Below are 8,833 nucleotides of genomic sequence, written 5' to 3'. Positions count from 1 at the left end.
TGAAGAGTCACAAGTTTTGCTCTTTAATGAGTCTGTCAAGGTTGCATTTCCAAATAAACAGAGTTTGGTAAGCCCATGAGTTTCCATCAGTTACGAATTGTTAAAAAGCCATTGCCCGTTTCCATGTGACTCTCCATGATTGCACCAAAAGCCTTGTCCGTCAAATCTTTTAATCACGGCATCAGAACCCAGACAGGTAGTTTGAATTCTTGAAGTCTTGATGCTGAAGTTGTCCTCTGGAAAGTAGAACAGGCAGTCATCTTGGTTGGAAACTGTAACATCCACCACCGACAGCAACTAATCGTGTTTCCCTGTGGAGAAACATTGAGCTCCCTTTGATGCTGGCCGGCAAAGGGAGGAGAGATATTCTCTTGAACTGACGCATGATAATCCCTTTAGTCGCTCTCTCTCTAGCGTTAGCTGTTCCGTTGTGTTCCCCTCCCCTGTGTCAAGACAGTTTGAATGTTTTCTGTTGGAATACAATAAAGTGTAAAATTGAATGGTACAAGCACAGAGGGAATGTCTTAACTTTTGAAAATCTTCTCTCTACATATCTGTAGATGTTTTACACAGGGACAGCTGAAGAAAGTAAGCAAGTGAACCAGTGAGTTCTTTTCACAAGACTAAAGCACTAAACACAGACAATATGCAAAATAAATGCAACAAATACCTAAACATCCAACGTTTACAGCAACATTCATTTGCTGCCTTTGTTCCAATCAAGATATTCTCATTATAGAGTGTCATCAGTTCAACAGGTCAGGCCGACCCCACCCCTCTCTTCTGCTGCATTTAACACTGCCAGCTTAAATTGGATTTAACAACCACATGACTTAATTTGTGTACAGGGTTCGGTGGAAGGACTAGGATCACCTTTAAACCCAGACAGTTCAGGCCTTAATGTCACCTATAGTGTCTAAGGTATATGTTTTGTTGAGAGCATTGGCATTCCTTCAAATCCCCAACATGACTTGGAGTCCCTTTTGATTAATAAATTTATTTCGGAATCAGTTAAGTCAATGTAAAGAACTCTACAGAAAGTGCTTAACAGAATAGCATAACAGACTGTAAATTAAACAGAATGAAACAGAAAGAATGCTGCATACCTATGGAGGCAACCTACAGTAATTTGAATTGAGCAAAAGACAAATGACGACTCAATTATGAAATGTACCCGTTACTTTTAACTTGACATTAATACCACTGATTTGTAAAATTTAAACACTTTACTCTAAGAATCTGAATTCATTTGGTTTGGATCCCCATCTTTAATACATCAATTACTTTCAACTGATGGAATATCAATACTTATATTTCATGTTTTAGTTTTAAAGTTTACAAATTCAGATAAAAATATCAAGACTCCAATATTCTGAACAATTATGAAGTTGCTCAACTTCAATTAGTCCAATTCTTATATAAAATTTTAACTCTGCAATAACTGATTTTGTGGCCACTTGGGGGCAGCAGAAATAAATTGTGAACACAAACATGACAAGTTTGCATTGATACAATCTATCATTCAGTAATGGTAAAGAATTTTGGATTCTAGTGACTGGTTTAGCTCGTATATCAGTCTAGTTCACATGGCAATGAACCGCTCATCTGACTTCAGTATCTGTGTCAGACAGTTTGGGATTCCAAGTGCTTTGTGCCAACTGCCTAGGGCAGGTAAGGTTTTTCACATGAGGACACAGTCCTCTCTGAGCCAACGTGTTTTTAGACAAGGAATCACTAATCTCTCGCGGATAAATCCTGCCTTTCCTGACACACATTACATTATTCTGAGTAATGAACTACCCTTCACTCATATTTATAAGGAGGTAAAATAATTATTTACAAGTTCTCTTTGACCCGGGTCTGAAATGCCTTGTGCAAAGTAGTCATCTGTGTCAGAGAGTGTACATTTCACACTAGTTCTTTGCCTGAAGTCTGGTTTTAGCTCTAATCTCTTCAGAGCTCTTTAAGGAGGGACAAATCACAGGCACTTAGCCCATGATTTGATCGCCATGAAAAGGTTGATCTCATTGTGCTTGTGAAAAATGAAGCACATGTTGGAAAAATCAGACTCAGCTTGACAGTAGAAATCTTGTTTCAGCTGCATACGCTCCTAATCTGCACTTGGCTTCCACAACTGTTAAGACTGCATTAGCAGAAAAGGTAATTGGATTCAGCAGAAATAACCCCATGGCCTGTTTCCTAGAGCTGTGCTTTCCAGTAATACCACGCATCTCAAATCAGAATGCGGCTGTTATAAACTGCTGATGGTGGATGTCAGATGAAGGATAAATTAATTTGACACATGGATATAAAATTGGTGATATTTTTGATAAATTCATGGCCTGTGTTTAGTGACAAAAGGGGAATAACAGTAGCCCGGAAATCCAGACCCAAATCTAGAAAGGGTTAGGGTCTGGCTATGAGTAATGCAAATGGCCCAACTCGAGGGGCGGCACCAAGCATGCATTTGTAAATATGACTGCACACAATTGGATAACACTACGACCAATCAGGGGTGACGTATCCAGAACGCTACCAGTGGAGCTAACTGATAGATTAGACTCTTGCCATATCCGGTCGGCAAAACAGCAAAAACGTCCTTCTTGCAAAGGAAAAATTCGAGCGCCGTCTTCTGTTCCTCTTTTAGAGAAAAAGCCAAGTCTAACTCGTTCATTGTAGCGGCCAAAGCCGTTTCAAACAACTGGTGTTAATCCGTAGCCATCTTGTAATGTTTACTGACTGATTCCGGACTTCGTCGTCGCAGTGCTGTCATCATCTGTTTAGCTCGCCTCTGACCTGCCTATATCAGATACACCGATGTGATTGGTGAAGCTCGGCTCCAACGGTATGGGTAATGAGCATCATTACTGATTGCCAGAGTGACTCGCTGAGCAAATTCAAATTGTGTTCCCACGGGAACTCTGGATTTCCAGGGTAGAATAACAGTGCACACTTGCAGACAGTCTCACCTTAAAGCTGTTCATAGTGCACTCTTTCTTGAACCTCAAACAAGATGGGAATAGTTGTGTGAAGATTGAAAAAAGAGATGTTAAGGGTTAAAGAAATTCTCAAATGCAGTGGGAGGGCTTAGAGGCTCTATGACCATATGACAAGCACTTCTGTTAAAGCGAACTCACCCCTTTAAAGTGATGTCAGATTTGCTTTAAAGCCGGGTTAACCCCAGAGAGCTGCTGCTCTAGACTCTTGTTCAGCTCCGTTCATGTTGAGTGTGCACCCCCTGAGCCGAAAGAACGAGCTGTTCATGAGCACACACCCAATGAGCCGAAGAACGCATGAGAACTGCTGCTCAGTGACACACTCTTGTTCAGCAAGCTAACCCTGTACAACAAAGCACTCTCAGTTCCCCAGAGAACGATAGCAGGTTCAGACTGGCATTGGAAAAAGTACCTTATGATGGCCATTTTGTTTGTGTTAAAATGATTGTGGTATGTAAGAGTTGTTTATTAGACTACAAAAGCTAAGAGCTTCTGGGACATGGCGAACTCGCGATTAACACACATGGGTGTAGGTGAACCAATAACATTCTTCATAAGTGGTGGGTGAACACCATGAACCAGATAATGTAAAAGTACCTTCTTATCACAACCCCCATCATAGACTGTAAAAAAAATCAGATGTGAGAGGGTGTCAGATTTTAGTCTTTTAAAAGCCTTCAAAGTATTCTAGTGTATGATAGACATTAATCACTTCTGAAGCAGCATAGATAGTTTTTGAAATACATGATAATGCATCCCACTTTACATTGTACCAACAACGAAACATTATTATGAAGCATACCTTATTATAAATATATTCATATGTACGTCACTTTACTTAAGACATACAATAAGGTCCCTATGATAAGGCGCGTCGGACTGGTTTTAAAGCATTTTTTATGACGAGCATCTTTCTGGCGTCTTTTAAGACGCACGTTTGTAGATGCTGAAAGTTGAAATAATCTCAACTTTTGGGTGTCAGGCGCTAGTAACACCATTTCGTCATCGTCGTACTTGGCCCAGGCAGCCAATCAAATCCATGGAATCAAGCAAGAGGAGGGCTTTGCTATCACGTCAACTTCATTCATGTTTTGTTGTTGCTGAGGTAAATTGCGTAAACAAAATGGCGCAGTGGGATGACGAACAGCTCATCCTGATTGTTTATAATTACAAGGAGCTATACAATCCCTCAATACCTCAGTATAGCAGTAAGCAGCGGAGACAGCTGAATCTTGCCCTGACGAGTTAGCCCTTCTGTGTTGGGCCATGCGTTTGTTTAGTGGTTGTTTTGTTTCACCAATGTACAAGTCTGGACATTCCTCACTGCAGTCTGGACATTCCTCACTGCTCAGAGCCTTGAACTCCTTTAAGGGAACAACACCGAGCCACTGGTTCAGATATGTGGACGACACATGGGTTAAAATCAAAACTCAAGAGGTGCAAGCTTTCACTGAACACATCAATTCAGTGGACAGAAACATCAAGTTCACAAGGGAAGATGTTAAGGAGAACAGTTTGCCATTCTTGGATTGTGACTTGCACATTACAGAGGACAGAGGCCTCCACATTGGGGTATACAGGAAACCCACTCACACAGACCAATACTTAGTGTTCGATTCTCACCACCCACTGGAACACAAACTAGGTGTTATCAGGACCTCCCCAGAGGTTAAATACCTGGGTGCTTCCACACCAGTTTGTCAGACTAGTTCCAGCCTAGTCAGACAAGCATGAACTGATGAAGCCTCTTGGATAAGAGGTAAAACGTCTTCTAAGACAAAACGAAGTCCAGTTGCATTCGATTCAATTGCCTTGAGATAACTGACCTGGATAAATGAGAATATCCACAGGCATTAAACTGGTATTGTTTTTTTTTTTATTGGTGGGCTTTTTAAAGGTAGTTAAAAACTAACTAATTGAGGCTGCTTATCGCCTTTAGATTTTCATCTATCTGAAATGAGGATTTTCCACCCGGAAATTATTGTAAATAAACATTGTGATTTGGTCTATATTTCATTCTGCATAACTTAGATCTGCTGTCCTCGTCTGTGGACACCCTTATGCGCCATCTAGTGGCAGTAAGATCGCAATTCACTAATCCATCTGAAAACAAGGAGTCAGTCTTCAGCCGGTCCTGACACAAAAGTGGACAAATGTTATGATTTAAACTCGTTTGTTTATGCTTAATAACATTTATGGTTTTATATTGCATACAGATTTGACCGATTTTAGCAACAGAAACAAGCTAAAACACTGTTTTATATCAGTGTTGAATTTGCATGAATGCTTTCTAATATGTTCTGATGCTCTTGTGATGGATAGAAATCTTCCAGTTGGATGGTAAACCATAATCACACACAGTTACAGGAAGTGAGAGGAAGACTATCCCATCCTTCCTGCTCCTGGACTCATCCCACTGATGATGAGCAACAGATTAAAGGTGTGAAATAAGGTCACAGCTGACAGTCTACTACATTACTGTCTTACTTTTAACACAGTCAGCTGTCTGAGTTAATGTCACAGTTTCACCGACTCTCCCGTTGGTGGGGAGATGGATTTTACGCCACTTGGAGAGTTAAAAGTTAAAAGTTATAATAGTTAAAATATTCTTGTCATGTGGAGGTTTTCTAGATAAAATTATACATTTCATATTCAAGCCCAATCTTGTTTCTTTAAATAACATGCAACTGTGAGGTAAAAACAAACAAGCATATAGGAATAACAACTGATTCGTAAAGACAAAACATCTTTGTTTGTTTTGTGGCTGGTGATGGGATCCCAGCACAAGCAAAGCTCCTCTTGACCTCTTAAACACACCATTCATAAAAATTTAGTCCTTAACTTGAGACTGAGGGATTTGACTTTTGTAACACATTCAAATCAGAGTTATAAAATTCTTTGTTCTTTGTTGAGGGAAGGTTTAAAATACCCAGTTTCTGTGTTTTTCCCTCTGAGTGTCTTAATAGTGTCTTAATAGTAAGACATTATCAGAAAAGCGACTTTCTAAAGGTTGTGAGTCGAAAGATTACTTGATCTGTAACACTGAGGCAAGAGGTTAAACAAGCTTCAGCATCAACATACTGTAAAATAACTGACATAAAGCAACTTAATTTGTTACATTTGTTTGAATTAAAAGCATTATTGAAACATATTAGAGAGTTGTTCTGCTATGTAAGAGCAAAAAAACACTGGATTAGAGCCTTTATAGAACTCTATTTTGTGAATATATTGGTTCCTTTTTTTTTAACACATTTTTTATTTTCATAATTCAGGGGCACACATTAAAACATACAAACTTGCACTGTCATCTTCAAGAACGTTTTAAGACTTTTAAATACCCGTCGCAATGAAATTTAGGACCAATCTTACAACAACCAAAACTGAAGGAAAAAAACATGAACTATTACTTAAAGTTAGGGACAACTTTGCTCTAATAGTTTATTGTAACATAAAACATGACTTTTTCGGCCAAATTTAAAAGTTACATGAATTACTTCAAATGCTAAATAAAATGTTAAGCTTTTTAGAGTGGAACATAAGGGAAACAATGAACACAAAAGTTTGACCTGAAAAAAGCTTGTTATTTTGTCATTTGATTGGATGTGACAGGATGTCTACTGTCCTGATTTGTGACATACTCGTAAAAGACATTCGTGTAGATTATTATCTAAGAAAAAACATATTACCAATTATTTTGAGATTTTACAATGCCCATCAGAAGATACTGGCTCACAATATTCTACTTCCCAAGTCTTTGCATTATGAAGACCTTAAAAGATTGATTTACAAACACCATACCAATAAGGGGAAATTTATATATATATATATATTTTTTTTTTTTTCCTTTTTAGGTATTTAGTGCATTTTAGGACTTTTTAGGGATCTGCAGAAACCCTGGTTGTTACAAGCTGGCAGGTACTGTGTTTTTTCCTCAGAGAGTGTTCAACCTATGGAGTCCTTGGTGTACTCAACCTGTGTAAAAGAGGAAATCAACTCACACACAAAAACAAGGCATTTAGGGATTGGTATTAAACTATTCCACAGTTTTGGGCTTATGATCACACAAAACTAGGCTGCATATGTCAATTAGTCATTTTCCTTCTCAGATTCATTTATTGTTATTATTTTTAGAATCCTGTGGAGGGATAAATATCCAGTAATTCACAAAGAGAGCGAAAGCAAAGTCAGAAAAAAAAAACGACGTAATTTGGTATTGGAATTAATTTTTTCATTTCCTGTTACTTGTAAGATTTACCTTGCATTCCTTTTAGGTTTGTGGATCATACAGCACAGTAGCTGTAGTGTGAAGAAGAAACTGTACACTCTGAGAAATCATTTCAACTATTTATTATTGTTTCATATTACTGAACCAACAATTAATAGACCTTAGTGTATATACCTTTGTATTACAGTACATGCCACTGCCGTTTTGCACATATAAAAATAGAAATCATTTGCTTCTAGAAATTGAAATTCAAGACCAAAATTTGAAGTGTCCAGCTCAGTTCAAGAAGATACTTAAAGGTCACTTTATAGCATCATACATATATAATGTGAGCATTCCACACAGCAGCACTACAGCTGTCAGCACTAAAGTTAATGTGAGTCACAATCCATATCAATACAAAAGCAGTTTATGTTTATCAAACTCCTAATGAAACATTTCTCACACGATGCAGTGTCAAAAAAAAAAGAAAAAAAAAGAAAAACTTAAATTCACCTTGTAAGTAAAACCCATTGTGCAGAGTAACCACAGTGAAATACTGACATCGTTCAGTCTTAGTGGGAGGGAAATAAAAAGTGTTGACTGTGTTACAGTGGATTCTGAAATGATTGCAAATTGTGGTATAAAGTGCAACACATTTAAACATTTGCATGAAAAAAAAGTTAATTACTACTTAACCAGTACTGTCCCCTCAAAAAAGGAACTTAAAAAAATCTAAAACATCTCAAATATTTCTCTCAGGAGTTCAGGAGCAAGAACCCATCAGAGAACTGGATTCAGTTTTAGTTGGCAGCAAAAAACAGCTTTAAAAATGGCTGGGGCTCGCTACCGTCACTGAAAATATGAGAGGCTGAAACACCATTTAGCCTTTCAAATTCTTTGATTGTAATGGGTTTGTTCTGAAGTGGGTCTAAGATTTCTAACTAAAAAATCCAAAATTTGATTTGAAACAAAAGATGTAACATTCAGGCATTTTCTCCGGGGTAGGGGAGCAGAGGAGACACTGCTGTCAAACAAGTGAGACGCTGAGAGTACAACACCTAGACACTGACTTCACATCCCCATGCAAAAGTGCTTTTGGGAGTATAAGTGGTTCTAGACACTAAAACATTTGGAACCTTAAAGGAATAGTTCGACATTTTGGGAAATACACTCACTACCTTGTCAAGAGTTAGATGATTATACTTCCTAGAGACTTGAGGTTGCCAGGCAACCAGCAAAGATTCCAGGGCGTCACTGCCCCTGTCCATTTAACAGTTCCAGTATGTAACCCATTGTGAAACCAGACACTGACGTTTTTACAATTCATTTTTGTACATATAAAACAGAGGAGATCTAAAATGTTAATTAGTGAGCTTTAGAGGTGGTGTGTAGATTTTGTTACATTTGAACAGAGCAAGGCCAGCGGTTTGCTTGTTTCCAGTCTTTATGCTAAGCTAAGCTAAGCTAGCCAAGCTCTAGATTTATATCTAGTGCGCAGATACTGTTGTGGTATTGATCTTTTCATCTAACACCAGGTTCACACTGGAGGCGAAAGCACTAACAAATATGTGGAATAAGTTAGCATCGGATGCATATTTTATCTTTTAAGATAAGAATCGCTTTGTTCATT

The sequence above is a fragment of the Epinephelus fuscoguttatus genome, linkage group LG15, assembly GCF_011397635.1.
Source record: "Epinephelus fuscoguttatus linkage group LG15, E.fuscoguttatus.final_Chr_v1".
NCBI classification, from domain to species: Eukaryota; Metazoa; Chordata; class Actinopteri; order Perciformes; family Serranidae; genus Epinephelus; species Epinephelus fuscoguttatus.
The sequence above is the reverse complement of the archived record's forward strand: the minus strand, read 5'-3'. Positions refer to the sequence as shown.